This window comes from Felis catus, chromosome B1, assembly GCF_018350175.1.
Source record: "Felis catus isolate Fca126 chromosome B1, F.catus_Fca126_mat1.0, whole genome shotgun sequence".
In the NCBI taxonomy this organism is placed as follows: Eukaryota; Metazoa; Chordata; class Mammalia; order Carnivora; family Felidae; genus Felis; species Felis catus.
Window position 1 is genome coordinate 44,054,744 of NC_058371.1, and position 22,121 is coordinate 44,076,864.

General features: G+C 43.4%; 1 pseudogene; it reads right to left on the bottom strand.

Annotated features, from left to right (window-relative positions):
• Window positions 1-1,923: 1,923 nt before the first annotated feature.
• On the bottom strand, window positions 1,924-3,867 carry LOC109499347 (annotated as a pseudogene).
• Between the last annotated feature and the right edge of the window lie 18,254 nt (window positions 3,868-22,121).

A 22,121-nucleotide genomic window follows, 5' to 3' on the forward strand; every position in this document is an offset into this window, starting at 1 on the left:
GGAATGTGTCCTTTTCATCTAGGTATCACATCTATGGGTATAAAGTTGTCCACAATATTCCCTTATTATTCTTTTCATGACTGTAGGGTCTATAGTAATGTTTTCTCTTTCATTCCTCATATTATTAATTTGTGTCTTGTCTTTTTTTGTCTTGATCAGTCTGATGAGAGCCCTACAAATTTTATTGATCATTTCAATGAACCAGCTTTTTCATTTTTCTTTTCTTGATTATTTGTTCACTTTATATTTCATTGAGTTCTGGTCTTTATTATTTTCTCCCTTCTATTGACACTGGGTTTAGTTTCTCCTTTTCTAACATCTAAAGTGATAAACTCAGGTAATTGATTTTAAGATTTTTTTTTCTTTTCTGATGTAAGCATTAAACCTATAAATTTCCCTCTGTGTATTGTTCTAGGTCCATCCCATAATTAAAAAAAATTTTTTAAATGTTTATTTATTTTTGACAGAGAGAAAGAGAGAGAGAGACACAAGCGGGGGAGGGCAGAGAGAGAGGGAGACACAGAATCGGAAGCAGGCTCCAGGCTCTGAGCTGTCAGCACAAAGCCTGATGAGGGACTTGAACTCACAAACCATGAGATCATGGCTTGAGCTGAAGTCAGATGATTAACAGACTGAGCCACTCAGCCACCCTACCCCTTAATTTTTTAAATAAATTTTAAATTTTAGAATATTATCAGATTTACAGAAAAGTTGCAAAGATGGCACAGAGTTTCCATATACCCCTCACCCTTTTCCCCTATTGTTGATACTTTACATTGCTGTCATGTATACAATTACATGTCATAATTAAGGTATCAACATTAGTATATTACTATTAACTGAATCAACACTTTTTTTGGACTTCACAAGATTTTCCCTAATGTCCTTTTTATTTTCCAGAATCCCATCCAGGATATTCCATTGTATTTAGTCATTAGGTCTCTTTAGTGCCCTCTTGGGCTGTGACAGTTTCTCAGATTCTTGTTTTTGATGACCTTGACTGTTTTAAGGAATACTTGTAAGGTATTTTATAGACTATCTCTCTCAGTTTGTCATTCTCATGGTTAGACTGATGTTACAGGTTCAGGGGAGGAAGACTATGAAAGTGAAGTGCCATTCTCATCACATCATATCAAGGGCATGTATCAGTATGGCTTATCAATGACAGTGTTAATCTTGATCATTTGTCTGAGGTGGTGTTTGTCAGCTTTCTCCACTGTAAAGTTATTCCCCTCCCCCCCCATCCCTTTCCATATTTTACTCTTTAGAAGCAAATCATGAAGTACAGCTTGTACTCAAGGGGCTGGGGAGTAGCATTCACATAATCTATTTAGAATTCCTCTGTAACCAAGACTTGTCTGTTCTCCCATATTTATATATTCAGTCATTTATTTATATCAATATACATTCATGGATATTTATTTTATATTTTGAACTATAATACTATGCTTCACTATTGGTTTTGTAGCTCAAATTGTACCAGCTTTGGTCATGGGAGCTTTTTTAGGTTGCTCCTGTATCCCGTGAACATGCCCCTATCCTTTTGATTTTTGAGCATTCCCTTACTCTCTGGCACAAGATGATCCAGGTGCATCTTGTATATTCCCTGTTCCAGTCCTGCAATCAGCACTGCTTTAGCTACATCCCACAAATGCTAATGTGTTATGTTTTCACTGTCATTTAATTCAGAATAACTTCTAATTTCCATTATTACTTCTTCTTTAATTGATGGATTATTTAGAAGTATGGTACTCAGTTGCTAAATACATGGAGTTTTCCTAATTAGCTTATTGATTTCTAATTTAATTCCACCATAATCAGAGAACATAGTCTATGTGATGTCAATCTGGTTTGGGTTTTTTTTTGGGGGGGGGGTGTTGTTGTTAAATGATCCTCTATTAAAATATTTTTCCTTTGTAGTTCTTAACTAGCTGGAAATTCCACTACACCACTACTGATGTCATCTGTGATGTCATGAGGGTGGCAGCCATCAGCATTGCAGCTCGAAGACTAGGCAGTCCTCAAGATCTCTTTAATGGTTTCAGAGAGTTCTCTAGCTAAAGATTGGTGCCACATCTGTTGGGCAATGTTGACAATCTCATCAAAAGTGGTATTTCTACTGGGCTTGATGTTTTTCTGCTTCTTTCTGTCTCTTGGCAGTTTCTCGAGAGCTTTGCTAATCAGGGCAGAGGCAGAAAGTACCACTTCAATCTGGATTTGTCCTGTTCTGAATGGTCAGTTCCAATCACTGGTAACCTTGGTGATGTCATCACCAACCTTTCTTGGAGATAGACCCAGGGAGCTGATCTTGGGGGTCAGGGTAGATGTGGCATCGCTTCCCCACTGGTACACCTCACTTATACAACTTTAATCTCATTAGGGTCAAACTTAGGCTTGCATAGTGGAGGCAGCTGGTGTTGGATGAACCTAGATTCCAGACGACCAAAGACAGTTGCAACTTTGCCTCCTCCCAGCCAAAAGCCAAAAAGCGATGATGTCAATCTTTTAAATTTAAGGCTTGCTTTATGGCCCGGCTTATGATGTATCCTGGTAAATACAACATGTGCCCTTGAAAAAGAATGTATAATCTATAAATAGCAATTTTTATTCTATAACTAGCAATTCAGTGTAATATTCTACAAATAGCAATTCAAAGTGGTTAAGACTGTTGTTTAAATCTTCAGTGTTGTGCTGAATTTTTTAGTTTCATTTTATCAATTGCTGGGGAGAGGTGATAAAATCACCAACAACTGTGGAATTGTCTATTTCTCTTTTTAATTTCATCAATTTTGCTTCATATATCTTGAATCTTTGTTATTAGGCATATATACATTTACAAGTAAAGTCATGGTGAAATGACCATACTTAATCATTGTGAAATGTTTCTTTTTGACTCTAGTAATACTCTTTGTCTTGAATTCTCCTTTTTCTGATATTAATATAGACACTTCAGCTTTCCTATACTTACTGCTCATATTTACTTTCAACATATCTGTGTCTTAATATAATATAACATTAAGTGTGTCTCTTGTAGACAACATATAGTTGGATCTTGTTTTCTTCAATATGATTATCTCTGCCTTTTAAGTGGAGTGTTTTAATCCATTAGTATTTAATGTAATTATTGGTATGGTTGAATTTGGAGCTAACATTTAGATTTGTTTTTTATATGTTCCCCTGGTTTTTGTTTTGTTTTCTTTTGTTCTACTGTTCCTCCATTCCTATTTTTTTATTGTTTCGACTTTTTTTAAGATTTAATTTTAATTTTCCTATTGGCTTTTTAGCTTTTCTTCTTTGCATTATTTTTAGTGCTTGCCCTAGGAATTATAATACACATCCTTAATTTTTTTTTACAAAATGCTTCCAGTAAACATGGCTCCATTTCACACAAATTACAAAAACCTCACAACTGTGTTGATCCATATTCCTTCACCCTATCTCAGCCTTTGTGTTGTAGTTGATATGTAGAAAGAGATTTCCTTTGGTATTTCTTACAGTACATGTTTGCTTATGGTTAATTCTCTTTCATCTGAAAATACCTTTACTTAACCTTGATTTGCTTTTTTTAAACAATATAAATGCTGTATTAACAAACACAGATCATCACTGTGGGCCAAGTGGTTGACCCAGACATACAGGACACAGCCACAAGTTTAGCTCAGCCTCTGAGCCTCTTGCTCTGACCCTTGCACACAGGGCCTTTCACATCAAAGTTGGTGGAGTGGTTCATGTCATCCAATGAACTCCGCACACACCTGCATGCACTGTCCCTGTGAGCTGGTCCTGCCCAGCACTTTGGTGATCCTGGCCAACTTGATGGACTGCACACAGTTTGTGTCCATGAGGGCTGCTTGGCAGCAGTCGCATGGAGAGCTAACCTTGATTCTTGTAGAATATTTTCACTGGAGTGAATTCTGGGTTGACAGTTTTTCCTTTCTGTACTTTAAAGATACTCTACTCTTGGGGGCGCCAGGGTGGCTCAGTCAGTTAAGCGACCGACTGGCTCAGGTCATGATCTTGCTGTTTCCAAGTTTGAGCCCAGTGTCTGACAGCTCAGAGCCTGGAGGCTGTTTCAGATTCTGTGTCTCCCTCTCTCTCTCTGCCCCACACCCACTCAAGCTCTGTCTCTCTCTCTCAAAACTAAATAAACATTTAAAAAAATTTAAAGATACTCTACTCTTCCAACTTCCTTGGTTTTTAATGGCAAATATGTCATTTTTCTTTTGCTGCCTTCAAGATTTACTCTTTATCTTTGACTTTTAACAGTTTGACTATTAAAGTCAAATTAATAGACACTATGGAGTATTAAGTCCATTAATTTCTAATATTGTATTTTTCAGTACTAAAGTTTCCACTTACAGTTTTTTTTAAAGAATTTCTCTTTCTCTGCTGAGATTTCTTATCTTTTCATTCATCATGAGAATATTTTCTTTTACTTCATTGAGAATAATTATAATTGCCATTTTTAAATCCTTTTGTTCTACTTCCAATATCTGGGTCATCTCATCTTGGGGTCATTTTCAGATTTTCTTTCCTCTCAAGAATGTGTTCCACATTCATGATTTTTTGTATGTCAGATAAATTTGGGTTGTATCCTGGTCATTGTAAATGCTTATGGAATGTTATGGAAAATCTTGATTCTGGTTTGTTTTTTTTTTTCCTTTGATAATAACCACTAACTCTGTTTCTTGGGTGGCAGGTCCTGTGTCTGTTCAAGTATTTTTTTTTTCTCTAACTGAATCGCTATCAGTCTGTTCTGTAAATGTATGGTTTGAAGAGCCATTAAGAGGTATGGGTTATCAGAATTTGGGATTCTCTTTTTGGCTCTTTTCCTTCCATTATTCCTCCACTCTCTTCAGCAGCCACAATTTCTCTGGTTTCAATTTCCTGGTTTCTCACCCCAGAAAAATTCCAGCATTTCCACAAGTACCCTACCACCTCCAGCATCACATCACTGCACTTGGCCCCAGGGAAAAAGCCACAAAAATGAGAAATTACTTTGGAAAAACTCCCCTCCTCTGAGAATGTATTTCCCTGAAGAGTCTGTCTGCTTCTGTTGACTCTCTATTGCCTCACATAGCAGCCTTTTTTTTTTTCTTTTTGCTACTTGTCCAGATTTTTAGTTGATTTTTATAGAAGACTCAGTCTGGTAAGATCTTACTCTGTCTTACTAGAAGCAGAAACTCCGAGATATTTTAAGGAACAAATATCATGTTACTCCTTTGCTAAAATCTCATAAACATCTTATCATTGCTCTTACAGCAAAATCTGAAGTATTTAGTGTGCCCTTCAGTTAGGCTCCAGAGCAAAAATTCCCAAGTGGAATTTTAATGACAGTTTAATAAAGAGACTGTTTACAAAAGTTACAGGAACAAAAAGGGAGATTGAGGCACTCAAGACTAGCAAAAGTAGGAAGGCATTGTGATTGCTAGGTTTTAATGGGCAGAGTGAACAAAGGGTGTTACTAAAATCAATAAAATTGGGGCTGTGGAAGTGGGGCCACCCAACAGGAATTATTGTTATAAGCTACTGCCAGAACCTTAGCACCCAAGCAGGGAGAGAGTAGGAGAAGAAATGTCATGCCTCCTTTCCCCTATGTTCTCTGATCTCCTACTCATGCTTCCATTGCCCAGACCCAACTGGAAGTCAGCCAGGTAGCCCGGTGATGAAGTTTTTAGTGTTTAGCCTCTGGGTCTGCAGAGCAGGGCAGGGAAGGACCTGCTCTAGCCCATGCTTACCAGTGTTGTTCCCTCCAACACACCGGTACTAGACATCTTTCAGTTCCTCAAATAACTCTCTTCCACCCTTTGTCACATGATGTTCCCTCTATGAATGTTCTTCCCCCTCCCTCTCTGTCAACTTCACTGCTGTTCAGCCTCCTGTTGTCAGCTTGCGCCTAAATCCCTCAGGGAGCTCTTTTTATGACGCCCCAGACTACATAATGACTCCTTTTTATACATTCCTAAAGCTCCCTGTACTTCTCTTACAACACCATGCTCATTAGTGACTAATTAGTAATGTGTTATAATTTAATTATTTCTCTAACATCTGCCTTTCTTAAGAAACTGTGGGCTCAAGGAGAGCAGGAGTGATTTCTATTTTGCTCACCAATCTATCTGCAGTGCTTGTACAGGTTCTAGCACATGTAGTCCTCAATCAGCATATGTGGATTGAGTAACAACATGTCTGTCTTTTGCTGGAATATGAGTGAGCTGACTGTGTACTATTAATTTCTGAATCCCTTTCTCCTAGCACAGTGCCTACCATAAAATATGTCCTCAATAAATGTGATTATATATATTCATAAATAAATAAAACCATTTATATTTTAAACCTTTACCACACTTGAAGTAATGAGTTCTAATAATTGAATGCTTACTGTGGAAGCAGCCCTATGCTTAATTTCTCCTTAAATTGCCTCTTTAAAGCTTTGGAGGCTGTCTTCCTGGTCCCCAGTTTTATGATTTTCAGATTTCATAACCACACCTATGTCTACCTCTCTACCATGTTTTTGCAGAATGTATTTCTCCTACCTCACACACACTTGACTTTCCAGATAAAAAGAGCCTCATCTCTGTAACCTCTTTACACTTGGTCAGACCTCAGCCCCTAGAATACTTTATTCCTTTCTTTTAGAATTTCTCAATGTCTCATGTATTATTGATCAGTGAAGATTAGAAATGCCCATAGCACTGGGTTCTTGCTTCAGAGAAGGTGGGACTTTCTCTTTCTTTCCAGTCTTTGTCATGATGAGCTAGTCAATCAAGTCCTTGGAGAGTCAGTTTCTTCATCTATAAAATAGAAGCAATATCTTGTGTGTCGATTATGCATTGTTGAGTACAAACCACCCAAAAGCTTTAGTGACTTAAAACAACCATTTTATTTGCTCATGATTCTGTGAGTCAGCCATTGGGTTGGGTTCAGTTGGTGGTTCTTCTACTGTTCTTCCTGGGGTCACTCATGCACCTGCCATCAGCTGGCAGATTAGCTGGGGGCTGATTGGTGGAGGACCCTCGACTGGGACAACCTGTCTCTGTGCTATGAAGTCTCATCCTCCATAGACAGGTCCTGGCTTCTTCACATGACAGTATAAGAGTTCCCAGCAACAAGAGTAGGCAAAACCCTAATGCATAAGCACTTTTCAAGCTTACGTTTGCATCACATTTACTAATATCCCATTGGCCAAAGCAAGTCATAAGGCCAAACCCAGAATCATTGTCATAGGGGCTACACAAAGACATAGATACAGGAAGAATGACTCACTGGGGACGATTACTGTAACGATCTACCACACTTGTTTACTTCAGAGAGCTAAGGATCAAATGAGATGATACTGGCACACCAGAATCTACAATGAAAGTTATTAGTTTATCAATGTATGTAATTCCATCATTTTAATTTTATTTGTTGTATCTGGGGGTCTTTTGATGTCCCCTATGAAATTCAAGCCCCTTTGGAATGATGTTAAGGATTAAATTGTATTCCCTCAAAAGGCATTTTGAAGTTCTAACCCCCCCAGTAACTCAGAATGGGGCCTTATTTGGAATAGGGTCATTGAGGATGTAATTAGTTAAGATAAGATCATATTGGAGTAAAGTATGCCCTTATAAAGTGTCCTTATGAGCGGATGGGCATGTAAAGACACAGAAATAAATACACAGGGAGAATACCAGGTAAAGCCAAAGTAGAGATTAGAGGGTTTGGGGGGGGGGGTTCATTTTGTTTTGTTTTTTAGAAAGGGGGAGGGGCAGAATGAGAGAGAGAGAGACTCTCAAGCAGGCTCCTTGCCCAGCACAGAGTCCAACTCATAGGGCTCAGTCTCATGACTGTGGGATCACGACCTGAGCCAAAATCAAGAGTCAGATGCTTAACCGACTAAGCTACTCTGGTGCCCTGAGATTAGAGGTATGATTCCACAAGCCAAAGAACATCTGGGGCTACCAGAAGCTGGAAGAGGCAGGAAATAATCCTCCCCATAGAGAGTTCAGAGGGAGCACGGCCTCCTCATCACCTTGATTTTGGACTTCTAGCCTCCAGAACCGTAAGAGAAAAACATTTCTACATTTTTAAGCCACCCAGTTTTGGGTACTTTGTTACTGCTGCCCTAGGAGACTAATACAAGTGGCAAATATCTTTAACCCCCATCAGCTTCATCTAAAGAGGCATGAGATAGAATGTACCAAGAGTCTCTGATTGAGAGTCAATGGTACAGGCCATACAAGCCATTCATCATCTGCAGTACTTGAACAAGTCACTAAGCCTCTCTGAGCCTTTGTTTCCATATGAATTTTCAAATGAATGTTCAGTCAGAGGTTATCTATAGATCCATGTTTGCAAAAGTATGATATGAGTGTACATGGTAAGGTACTGGGGATAATCTTACATGGGTTCCAGGGGAAACATTTTTTAATTTTAATGGTTAATATTCATCGTGGTTATCTTGAATGAATGACAAGTAAGGCCAGTTTTCCATTTATGTTGGTAATACAAAAACATGCAAGATTTTTAAAGTCTCAATTTAAATAAAGCTGTGAGTAAATAATAGAACAGTTGGCATATGGATATGTCAAAAACTGTGAAAGTGGTGTGTGAAAGACTGACATTTGGTAAAATACTGAATTATATACTCTCAAAAGATCCTTCCAGATGGAACATGCTAGGATTTTGTGGGTCCATAAAGATGCCCACTAGAGTAGAATATAGATGAGACTCTAGAGGAAGATAGGTGGGCAGTTAATAGGAAGATGAGAGAGGTGTGAGCAGTTCTGAAGGAACCCAAGAGGAGCAGTGAGCCCCTTGGTGCTGTTGGGAAGCATCTTCTAATTCAGGACCTGTTTGCTCCATATCCATCATATATCCATACCCCAAAGCCACCATCTCACTAGGTGTCTTTGCCAGGATATCTGACCCTTTCTAAGTTTCAGTGACTGGAAGTCCTGGGTCCTGAGATGCAAACCACTTCTTCACTCAAGAAGCAAATGGTAACAACTATCAAGTTGAGAATCTGGAGACTCTTACAGTTGGACTTGGCTCTGTGCTGTGTTCTAGTTTTCTACTCAGGTATAACATGGAATCACATTTACAGAAAGTGGCTGCTGGTGGCTGAAGAAAGGGCAAGGAGCATAAAGAGGCACAAGTCATCACCTCAAAGATGATCCCTAGTGCTGGAAGAGACCTGGGAAGTCATCTAGCCTCTGCTATAACCCCACTGGATGTCACCAAACTCCTGCTGAACACAATCATTGACAAAGTATCCCTTCGGTTCTCAAATGGCCTTTAGGGTTACAAGGGTTCTTGTCTGTGATAAGCTGCAGTCTCCCTAGTGGATCTTTGAGTGGGAAGGACCCTCAAGCAATTATCTTGTTAGTCCAGAGAAGGTGTTATTATACACATTTTTCACAGGAGACAATGGAGACCCAGAGAGGTTAATGGCAGAAAGGAGGCTCCCCTTTTCCAGTTTAGTAATTTCCATTATGCCACAGTGTTTCATGTACATTCCGATTGACTTCTTAGAGCTGACTGGACCAAAAAGCCATCAGTCCCACTGTCCTGTCAACACAGGCATCTCTCCTACAGCATGTTTGATATGTGATCATATTTATTACCTTTCCAGCAACCACTGTGCTGGATTTACAGTCCTCTACCAATCCTAGGAGAAACTCCAAAGCCTACTTTTAAATACACCTGTCTCATTTCTGTTCCATTATTGGCACTGACTTGGTTTGGGGATTATTACCTATTGGTCCTTGGTCTGCATTTAGTATCACCACACAATAAGCTCTTCTTCCAGCCAGCAACTCTCCACATACTTGAAAAGATCCCTCTCATTGTCATAGAAATCTTTTCTTCTGTAGATTAAACATTACCAGATCCCCTAACTGCTCCCCAAGGACATAGTTCCCAAGTCTCTGAACACTTTTGTTGGGTCTTCTAGAGTGCTCTAGTATGTGGTGCTCAGAACTGATACAATAGCATAACATAGTTGTAATATTACCACCATTATCTGGCCACTATACTTCTTGTTAATGCAACATCAACTTTTTGAGCAGCCACAGGCCACTCAAGACTCTTGGTGAACTTGCAGTCAACTAGATTCCTTGATTATGTACTATGGTCAAACTATAGTTTGAGAGGTCAGGTGTCTGCCTGAACATACTTCTGTAGCATTCCTATCTCCTTTTATGCTTAGTTTTTTCTCTATAGCATCTATCAACATTTGACATACTATTTATTTTTTTTAATATGAAATTTATTGTCAAGTTGGTTTTCATACAACACCCAGTGCTCATCCCAACAGGTGCCCTCAATACCCATCACCCACCCTCCCCTCCCCCCACCCCCCATCAACCCTCAGTTTGTTCTCAGTTTTTAAGAGTCTCTTATGTTTTGGCTCCCTCCCTCTCTAACCTTTTTTTTTTTCTTCCCCTTCCCCATGGTCTTCTGTTAAGTTTCTCAGGATCCACATAAGAGTGAAAACATACGGTATCTGTCTCCAGTTCCATCCACGTTGCTACAAAAGGCCATATTTCATTCTTTCTCATTGCCACATAGTATTCCATTGTGTATATAAACCACAATTTCTTTATCCATTCATCAGTTGATGGACATTTAGGCTCTTTCCATAATTTGGCTATTGTTGAAAGTGCTGCTATAAACATTGGGGTACAAGTGCCCCTAGGCATCAGCACTCCTGTATCCCTTGGGTAAATTCCCAGCAGTGCTATTCCTGGGTCATAGGGTAGATCTATTTTTAATTTTCTGAGGAACCTCCACACTGTTTTCCAGAGCGGCTGCACCAGTTTGCATTCCCACCAACAGTGCAAGAGGGTTCCCATTTCTCCACATTCTCGCCAGCATCTATAGTCTCCTGATTTGTTCATTTTGGCCACTCTGACTGGCGTGAGGTGGTATCTGAGTGTGGTTTTGATTTGTATTTCCCTGATGAGGAGCGACACTGAGCATCTTTTCATGTGCCTGTTGGTCATCTGGATGTCTTCTTTAGAGAAGTGTCTATTCATGTTTTCTGCCTATTTCTTCACTGGATTATTTGTTTTTCGGGTGTAGAGTTTGGTGAGCTCTTTATAGATTTTGGATACTAGCCCTTTGACATACTATTTATTGCAGTTACTTATAAAATGGATATGTTTTAACCTAAGTCTCAGCTATTCATGGGGATTACTTGTTCACCTCTTCACGTCTTTAATTAAGTATCTCCTTGGTGAGGTCTTTTGGACAAACTCAAGGAGGTCAGGTGTCTGCCTGAACATACTTCTGTAGCATTCCTATCTCCTTTTATGCTTAGTTTTTTCTCTGTAGCATTTATCAACATTTGACATACTATTTATTGCAGTTATTCTTTGGTAAATCTGTTTTCTCACATTAAAATGTAAGCTCCAGGAAAAAGTGCTTTTTATCTATTTGTCCATTACTACCACCCAGTAGAGATAATAGTTCCTGGCACACAGTAAGCATGCAATAAATATTGATTGTATCAGTAAGTGAATAAAATTCATATGGATTTTATTTATATAGATTTATATAGATTAGGCATAATGAATACCATAGGTCAGGTGACTTAAACAACAGACATTTATTTTTCACAGTTCCAAAAGCTCCAAAGTCAAAGATCAAGAGCCAGCAGTGTTCAGCTTCTGGTGAGAGCTCTCCTCCTGCAGACAGCTACTTTCTCATTGTCTCCTCATGCCATGACCTTTACCCTTTACTTGGTGTGTGTGTGTGTGTGTGTGTGTGTGTGTGTGTGTATCTCTTTCTCTCCCTCCCTCTCTCCCTCCATCCTTATAAAGGCCACTAATACTATCAGAGTAGAACCCTACTTTATGACCTCACTTAAACTTAATTACCTCCCCAAAACCCTATCTCCAAAGATAGTCACATTGGTGGTTGGGGCTTCAACATGAATTTTGGATGGACATGATTCAGTTCACAGCAGTAAGTTATTAAAGATAACCTACTCAAACCATTTATACAGATAAGGAAACTGTGGCCCTAAAATTTTGAGGCAACATCTTGCCCACTCACTTCCTGATCAGCCCTCACATAAGGACTGCCAATGCCACCTTGGAACTGAGGTGAGCCCCACCCAAAAAGCACACATACATTGAGGACCTCAATTCTTCCTGCTGGAGCCTCATCTCCAAATTTCAGGACCAAAGACCCTCTTTCCAATTTACCCTGGAAAACGGCCACAGTGGCCATATGCTGGAAGAACTTGCCATCTTTCCAAGAACCTATCAATTCTGTACTTACTGAGCCCATCCCAGTATGCAACCCAGCTGTGCTCTCTAAGTGATGACAACAAGCTGGTAAGACGGAGCTAATTTTTATGAAACTATTAGAGAAAAAATTAAGTGCTAACAGCGTGTGTGGGACTAACTCCAGGATGTCAAGAGTTCCAAGAAGTGAGGAATCAGTGAGTGAGAGAAGGCTTCATGGAAGTCATGGGACTCCAGCAGGCCTAGAAGTATCCATAGAACCTAGACCAGCAGAGGGGAGGAAGGAGTCACTGCCAGTGGTGGTAAGGGTGGGGTACTGACAGTATATTGGGAACAGGGGACTGAATGGGGTCAATCACAGGGATGGAAGTGGGATGGTGATGAGGGCCTGGCATTGGTGCTGAGAATGGGTAAGAGAAGCACTAGGAGATCCTCTTTTGCCAGTTAAATTACTTTGTTCTTTCCTCCCTCTCCCCCAGCCCCCAATAGCCAAGGCAGAAAGGCCCAGAGCTCCCCTAACAGGAGGCTTCCCAAGAACATTGATCGGGGCAGACTTTTTGTTTTTCTATTGGAACAGGCAGCTCCTCGGATTTCCTTACTGTCCTTCTTATCCAGATTTTTCCTCCACCAGCAGCCAGTTTGGGGGGGTAGGGAGCTCCAGCTTATTAATTTGAGCAGAGCCCAAGTTCCTTGGGGTCTGAGGTGCAGTGGGGTAAAGGGTTTGGCCAGCAGGTCTTTCCTTCTTGGATTTGACAAGAAATGGGCAGGTCATAGGCAGCTGTGCTGAGTATTTATGTTACGCAAAAGGCCGAGTCAGCCCTCCTTCCTGCCAAGGTCAGCAAGCCACATTCCCTGCGGTTTGGGTGTGTGGGTGTCTTCTGGACCAGCAGAAAAGCCGGCCAGGAGCCCAGACCTTCACTTGTGCAGACCCACTGAAGCTGGGGAGCTTCTGTTCCCAAAAGGCAGCACCAGGTATCCCTTGGATCTCCTCTTTCACCCCGCACCTTCCACTCTCTTTTCACCAAGCATTTCTGTTCACCAACGAACAGGACTCAGGGGAGGTCATGGAAATGGGGACCCAGGCATGGGCTCAGTTAGGGTGGTAAGGGATTGTGAAGATGACAGAAGGCCCCCAGACTGATGACAGTAAAACATTTGCTGACAAAACTTCAGTCAAAGCTCCGGGGGGATGTTGCCTCCCTGCGCCCCACCATGACCATCATCGGCCACATATGCACACATTCTCATTTTATCCTGCTGAGGTCAGACTGAAACGGACATCACTGGAAGGCAGAAATGAGCAGCAACAGGACAGTCTGAGTGCTGACTTCGGCAAAGGAGCCGGGTTACTCCAGCTGTTCCCTTTAGGAACAAGCAGAACTAGAGAAGTTTGCGAATCAAGGATTTCTAATGTGCAGATAAACCTCCCATTTTATTTAAAATGTGCAAGGCAGCTATTTCCTTATCCCTTGGGCTTCCTTTCTGCCTCCACAAATCCTACCAATCCCTCAGGATTCAGCTCCAGGCCCAGCTGCTCTGGAAAGCCCTCCACTCCTCATCCATCTCTCATGCGCCGGGGACCTTGATGCAGATTCACGGTCCACCTGGTGCTCAGTTGGATCCTTCTAAATGAGCCCCCACCCATGGGCCTCTTGGAGAAGCCTGGATGGGAGGATTCTACCACCCTGAATTTCCCTGGATCCCTGAATACCTAAACCAATCTGACCCACTGTGAAGAAAAGAGATGGACGTAACAAATACATGAGTGGCAAGGATAGCAAGAAGGGCAGTGAGAGAAGGACCAGAATGATCTGAGAGGCCATCAAATGTTTTTCTCTAAAGATCTGTTAGAATCAAAGCTCAGCGCCCACCCCAAGGGCCAGCTTTGGACTCCCGCCCTCTGCAGCCCACAGTGAAGGCAAGCCAGGAATCCCTGAGCTGGGTATCCCTGCAGGTGGCATTCAAGAGTGTGACCAGCAGGACGGTGAGAGGGGGCCTGAAAGGCAGAGTCTGGTGCTGAGCTCTTTGTAAGTGAGACCCAGGAGCCCCAGTTTAATTAGAATTCCTGCCTGGGATGAAGGCTGACGGCTGCCAGCCCAGGCCTTGAGCCATTGGTCACGGCCCATAAAGGCCACACACGAGTCATGGAGTCAGGGCGGGGCCTGCTTCCCTTCTGAGGGGAACTTAAGAAGTCTCTGTGATCCCCACCTGCAACTCGGGGCTCCCCAGGACTCCATCAAAAGGCTCTTCTCTGCGGACCGCATGTGTAATGACACCTGGATCTCCATAGTCCACTCAGTGGGATCTCTGTTCTCTCCCCACACCTTCCAAGAGCCATTCCTGTTGCCAGCTTGCCCCCACCCCTGCCTTTGATCCCAGCTGCAGGGACTGCCATGCAAAGCCCCACATGTCCAGGACAGCTTCAGGGTTGGCTGGAAGACCAAGCCAACCTGCTCCATGAGGGTTAGTAGTTTGAGAAGATTGACACAGACACACACTTTTTAAACTGTGAAATATGCTATAAACTTCATACCAGGTTTTCTAATGATGGACTTGGTGGTGACCAACGGCTGCTCTGCAGTGCTCCCTGGGGGCTCAGGCGGAGCCCATGCACACAAACCTGAAGCCAGGAGGAGGGCGAGGCTGAGGTTCCATGCAGCTCCAACCTCTTGGAGGCTGTGCCCACCAAGTGAGGAAGCACTTGCCTGCCCTCCAGTCTGCAGAGTGTGGCCCTGAGGCAAGCAAATACCCACCCACCGCAAACATTCCAGAAACTGCTTCAGATTCCACCTGTAAAGCTTCACCCTTTCAGTTTACATTCCAGATCCTGCTAAAATGTTTCCCAGGGAGGGGTCGTCATTTAACGGATTCTCAGTCATTTACACTTTAGTGTGTACAAGGGATTGGAGACCAGATTAATTTAGAAAATTAGGAGGCAGGAGCCTAGGGTATCAGGGTTCCGATGGGGAGGAAAGTACTGAACTAAGCCCAAAACAAACTAAGTCATTTTAAGTCAGGAGAAGTTCTTCTCCCTCATTGATGACACAGTGTTTGAGGGCAAGTCATTGAGGCCAGATTGTTGGTATTGGAATCCTAGAGCTACAACTTGCTAGCCACTAATGAGCTTGGGCAAGTTACTTCACTGTGTGCCTCAGTTGCCTCAACTTTAAAAGAAGGAAACTCTTGGGGCACCTGGGTAGCTTAGTTGGTAAAATGTCCAACTTCAGCTCAAGTCATGATCTCAGGATTTGTGGGTTCGAGCCCCACCTCTGGCTCTGTGCTGTCAGCACAGAGCCTGCTTCGGATCCTCTGTCTCCCTCTCTCTCTCTGCCCCTCTCCCAAGCTCTCTCTCTCTCTCTTTCAAAAATAAATAAATATTAAAAAAGAAAAGAAAAGAGGGGCACCTGGGTGGCTCAGTCGGTTAAGTGCCCAACTTCAGCTCAGGTCATGATCTCAGTTTGTGAGTTCAAGCCCCATATCAGGTGTGCTGATAAGTCGGAGCCTGGAGCCTGCTTCAGATTCTGTGTCTCCCTCTCTCTCTATCCCTTGCTTGCTCACACCCTGTCTCTGTCTCTCTCTCTCTCTTTCTCTCTCTCTGTCTCTCTCTCTCTCAAAAATAAACATTTAAAAAAGTTCTTTTTTTGAAGAAAAGAGGAGAAAGAAACTCTTAGCATCATCCTCCAATGCTGTTGCAAGGATTAACAACGTCAGTGTGTGAAAAGAAAAGTAAGTCAATGTATGTGTAAACCATTTTGAGAACATTCTGGCATGGCAACTGTAAGTAAGCAACATCTAAGTGTTGCAATTACTATCTACAAAATGAGGGAGGAGGAAGGGCGATCTTGGCATTCTGTTGGTAAAGTGTGTGGCATTCTGAACACAATCTTTGAGAATGGTCTCCTGCTAGGAAAAGTGAGTACCTCTTTCCTCCCCCAACGAAGGCTCTGGAATGGGTGAGCAGGTTAAAGTTCAAAGAAATACTCAGAGAGGCCATTCCAGCAGCCCTGAACTCTCCATCTGTCTGCTTACAAAACCCCACTCTGGGTTATTACCAACTTTTGCATGCAAATGTGCTGCCATGCTAATAAATCAATTCCCAACCATTAAGAGCCTGTAATAATCCTTTTTACTCAGCCTTCAAGCCTGTTTTACTCAGTACCTAATTAACTAATAGCCAAGATTTGGGGCTTCTTTTTCCTGGGAAGCTTCTCACTGGATCCCTTCCCCCAGAGTCCTACCCTGTTCTCCTTAGTTGTCTTGCTGATAGAACCCGTTTCACAAAGTGGGTTGGCCCCTCCAGGAGGTGGTCAAGCAACTAGAATGTGGGAATATGGGTCCACTATGCTAGGAGATGAGGGATAAATAAATACATTTAATTTAATTAGCTAAACAATCAATCATTACGCAAACATAATGTCCTCCCATAAGGTCTGATTTTAATGTTTCTATTAAGAAAGGTCAATAAATCATGTTAATCTATAAGGAAGGCTCTCAGCTTGCTCCCTCTCCCCATGTACATATTTTAAAGATATTCATATTTGTCAAGATCTAGCCCTAATTCATTCGTTATTCATATTCTACACAAAAGTGCTTTTTGTTTTTTTTTTTTTTTTTTTTTTTTTTTTTTTTTTTTTTTTTTTAAATTTTTTTTTTTTTTTCAACGTTTATTTATTTTTGGGACAGAGAGAGACAGAGCATGAACGGGCGAGGGGCAGAGAGAGAGGGAGACACAGAATCGGAAACAGGCTCCAGGCTCTGAGCCATCAGCCCAGAGCCCGACGCGGGGCTCGAACTCACGGACCGCGAGATCGTGACCTGGCTGAAGTCGGACGCTTAACCGACTGCGCCACCCAGGCGCCCCTCAAAAGTGCTTTTTGAACACTTCCTGCATGCTAGGCCCCAAGCTACACATGGAGGGTACAAATATGAATGGACAGCAGAATGTGTTCATTCTCCAAAAAGAGAACACATATCCTGGAGAGTTAGGGGTCAGTGAGAAAATATTACAAGTTCTATTTGTATTTATTTAAAAAAAATTTTTTTTCCCAACGTTTATTTATTTTTGGGACAGAGAGAGACAGACCATGAATGGGGGAGGGGCAGAGAGGGAGGGAGACACAGAATCAGAAACAGGCTCCAGGCTCTGAGCCATCAGCCCAGAGCCCGACGCGGGGCTTGACGCGGGTCTGGAACTCACGGACCGCGAGATCGTGACCTGGCTGAAGTCGGACGCTTAACCAACTGCGCCACCCAGGCGCCCCTATTTGTATTTATTTTTAAGCTTGCCCTCTGTTCATTTCTATTTTTGTATTTCCTTTATGATTACTATACAATAAGAGAAACATATGCATATGATTTTAAAATAAATATCCAGGGGTGCCTGGGTGGCTCAGTTGAGTGTCCAACTCTTGATTTCAGCTCAGGTCATGATCCCAAGGTCACGGTATTGAGCCCCACATTGGGCTCTATGCTGAGTGTGGAGCCTGCTTGGGATTTCCTCTCTCCCTCACTCTGCCCCTCTCGCCCACTCACACTCTCTGTCTCCCTCTAAAATGAAAAAAATTGGGGTGCGTGGGTGGCTCTGTCAGTTAAGTGTCCAACTTTTGATCTCAGCTTAGGTCATGATTTTACAGTCATGGGATTGAGCCCTGCATCGGGCTCCACACTGAGCATAGAGCCTGCTGGGGATTCTCTCTCTCCCTCTCTCTCTGCCCCTCCCCCATTCACATTTGCATGCTCTCTCTATCTCAAGATAAATAAAATAAACTTTAAATTAGAATAAATAAATAAATAAATATCCAAATATCAAGGATACTACTTAAACTTTTGTATCCATGCGATGCCTGATCAAAAAGTTCAGAGATGACAGATGTAGAGCAGTTGTTCTCAGGGAGACCTGTGGGAAGTGGGAAAGAGAATCGGAGTGCCCTGGAGAGAAGCTTTTCACAATACATTTGTCCATCCTTCTGCCAGGAACCATCAGAATTTGGGGAGAAGAAAAGATGGAAATCTTTTGTAATTTTTTAAATCTCCAGGGATTTCTGACACTGATCCCTCTCTGAGTCCCAGATGAGAACTGCCCATTCCCTGACTTCTTCCAGAAAGTTCTCTTTAACCCCCTTCCCCAGACTGCACTGCAATGTCCTGGGGTCTCCAAGTCTAAGCATAGGCTTGGTGTCACACTGGGCACTGCTGGATTTTTCCACCTGCTGCCTCTTTTCAGAAGGATGGGAGAAGGGGCTGGGGGCACCAGAGCCAAGGCAAGAGAAAGTGGGAATGCTGGCCTCCACACAGCACCTTGGGAAGACAGCCTCAGATTACTCACTTCACAGGCGTGGGTGAAAGGGGAATTTCTGGGACTTTGTTACCATGAAAGTTCCTGTGTCCTCACCCCTCCAGGCAGGACAAAAAGAGCTAGGTTGGTCACCACGGGGCCTCACCATCATTTCTGTAGCCCGCCCCCTCCCAGTTCAGCAATCCCCATCTCCCACCAGCACCCATTGCCCCCCCCCCCCCCCCCCCCCCCGTCTCCCGCCCTCCCATCGCCTCTCTTGTCCCTAAGGAACTTCACACTGAGAGAAATTCCAGCCTTAGCCTATCCAGATGGCGGATTTAGGAAGAGAAGGAGAGGTTAGGGAGAGATGTTTACTTCTTACATGTTTACTTCACAGACAGATCGCTGTGAAGTAAACACGTAAGCTAAATGTGTCAGCTGCAAACTGCCAAGACAACCCTGGCCTGTTAGCTCACTCTGCCTGCCTCGGCCCAGGGAGCGGCCAAGCTCCTCTTTGCCCAAGACTGGGCTGTAATCAGACCAGAGTTGGGCACCTGACCCCAGGGCATCCCACCCACAGGCTGGTTGGCAATCCTTGAGACAGCCCAAAATGAAGAATTCAGCCCATTCAACTAGCTTCCTTCATGTGTGATGGAGACAAAAAGGGAAGATTGGGAAGCTAGTCAGAAATGGGACCCACAGAGAGAAGCGAGCATGGCACCAGTGGGTGACCACAGGGTCCAAGGGAGCTCTTCGGGCCACTTCCTAGAGCTGCTGGGGCAGCTACAGCTCTCTGGTTCTGGTTCTGAGGCAGCAAGATCCCCTTCTTCTCCAGGTAGTTCCAGGGTGGGAGTGGGGGTGTTGGTTCCTTACAAACCACAGAGTCAAGCAAATCCAAACTTTAACTGACTGCTTTCCAGGTGGGCCTCCAGATATGAAATGAGGGGCAGACATGTAGACAAGGTCATCTCACATCCCATAGCCTCAGAACAGACAACTTAGCCTGCTCTGGCACCCACGGGATGTGGGTAGACCATAGGCCATTCGTAGCTAGATTGATAGATAGACCATCTATCTCCATGGTCCTCAGGGTTACCCAGACAAGAGAGGTAAACCATTAGCCCCACTCTGAAAAGAAGGCAGCCCCTCAGAGAGGAACCTGGGGAAGGCATGTGTGGAAAACTGATTCTACTGGGGACATCCCTTTCCTTGCCCACCAGGAGAAAGGCAAGGCTTGAAGCCTGGCTTTGCCCATCTCCACACCCATCTCAGGCTTCACACTGAATTGTGACCCTTTCCACTTTCAGTTCTGCCCTGGCTATTCATGGTAGTGGGATTACCCCACTAAAAAATTTTGATCCAGGGAGAGAAGTGTAATGAGATTCCCATTTCCCCTCAGAGATGGCCTGAGACCCAGCCCTCCCTGGAGGTAGCTTAGGTGAGTGTCATTCTGAGGCTACCTGGATTTTGGGACATTGTCTCTGTCTTAACATGTTCTCTTCTTATAAAGACATCTGCTCTCTCACCATAGAGAACCAGAAGCAGTCAGCCTCATGTTCTAGCCCATTAGGACTCCTTTGGCAAGGTGAAGGGTCTACACTAATTGAGGAACAAGATGTTGAATGTGGCCCTTCTGGTTTTCCAGGATTATAGCCAGGACCCAATGTGAGGGCAAGAAAGGCAAATTACAGTTAGAACCTCACATTCTATTTTCAGGGTTACCAATCAGGTCACATAGGACAGGCTATGAGGAGTCAAAACCAGCCTGCCTCCCACCAACCCAGTTCATGTAAGAAGGGTCCAAGGATAAGAAGCAGGGTCACTGGTCTTAGGAATACTGCAATAATCATGCAGGTCCTGTCTGTGCCTTAAAGAGGAGTGAGGGGGACTCCACGAGAACCACTCATAAAAGTTAGAGATGTCTGAAAGAAGGAAAGACTGTCATCCCATCCCCTCTACTAGATAATGGCTGAGCTGCAGAACTCATTGGATTGGAGGGTGATGAGAGACTCTTCAGAGAACATTCCGGGAGCCTACTAGCATGGTGCAATGGCATTTTGGTTCCCTCCACCTTCAGAGACTGAAAGAGAGTGCTTGATATTCCTTTACATTTGGAAACACTTGTGAGCAGATACTATATTAGTTTCCTAGAGCCGCCATAACAAAGAACCACAAACAGAGTGGCTTTAAACAGCAGATATTTATTGTCTCACAGTTCTGGCAATCAGAAGCTCAAAAGCAAGGTGTTGGCAACGCCAGGCTCTCTCTGAACCCTACAGGGGAGAATCGTTCCTTGCCTCTCCCCGGCTTCTGGTGTTTTGCCAGAACTCCTTGGTCTTCCTTGGCTTATAGTGGCAGCACCTCAGTCTCAGTCTCTGCCTCTGTCATTGCATGGCATTCTCCCTGTGTCCTCCATGGTCATCTTCTTGTAAGGACATCAGTCAGATTAGATTAGGGTCCATGCTACTCCAGTATGATTTCATCTTAACTAATTACATCTGCAATGACCCTATTTCCAAATAAGGTGGCATTATGAGGTACTGGAGGTTAGAACTGAATGTATTTTTTGAAGTGGGGGGACACAATTCAATCCCTAATTAGTACTGTTGTGTACTGTTTCTGGACCAGAGATTTCTGAAAGTGGAAGGCTCACTGGGCTGGCCAGTGTCAGCTGTACTTGAAGAGATTGTAGCCTAGAGTGTCTCTCATCTATTCTAGGGCTATATGGCTTCCGGAGGAAATAAAGGAAACCCAGGGATTCCTGTGGTTGTGCATGAAGGAGCATGTGGTTAGTGGACAGACAGGAACCAGGGGCTCCAGGGCAGCCACAGAGCTGAATAATAGGACATCGAAACCAGAAGTGGGGTGTGCTCCACTGGAGCACCCAAAGGGAGACTCTGCTGCCCTCCTGAAAAATGTTCCTCACCCTGATAGAGGCCACAGGCCTGGAATACCTCCCCACATTGACATGGGGCTGCTGAGGTAAGGAAATCTCTGCCTCTTCTACCCCTTCCTGCCCCCCCAACCCCTTCTAGAAGAAAGAAAAGGAGGAAGGATCTCAGACACAGACTACACCCTCCCCACATTCTTTAAGCAGCTGGGAGCCAACACTCTGGCCAGCCCAGCAGCAGGGAGGAGATAAGCATTGCATTGTGCTTAGGATTGAAGTTTTGAAAAGTAAACAGGATTGTGTCTTAAGTGTTGAAATGAGACTGTGCAAGTGACTCAAAGTGACAGGAAAGACAGCACCTACCTAAAGAGTCATTAAGGGATGTGCTAACCAGCAGGACATAACATAAGGTCTACACTGTATAAAGAAGAGCAGTGAGGGGATAAAATTCACGCCCCTTCAAGATGACACTTCAACAAATTGAGATTCCTCCATCTACTCATCAGTGAGTTTCTCTGACTTGTAAAAGTGTCACATACAGTCTGCTGCCCCCACCAGACAGACTGTGCCCTTCGTCATGTGCTTGGGACCTAAGTTCAGACAGCTGTCTTCCTGCAACAGAGATGTGCCCAAATGAGAGCAGGTCCCAGCCCTCATCACTCCAAAGCCAGACACCAAGTGACACTGGAGCAGCACAAGAGGTCTTTTTCAGCATCCATCCTCA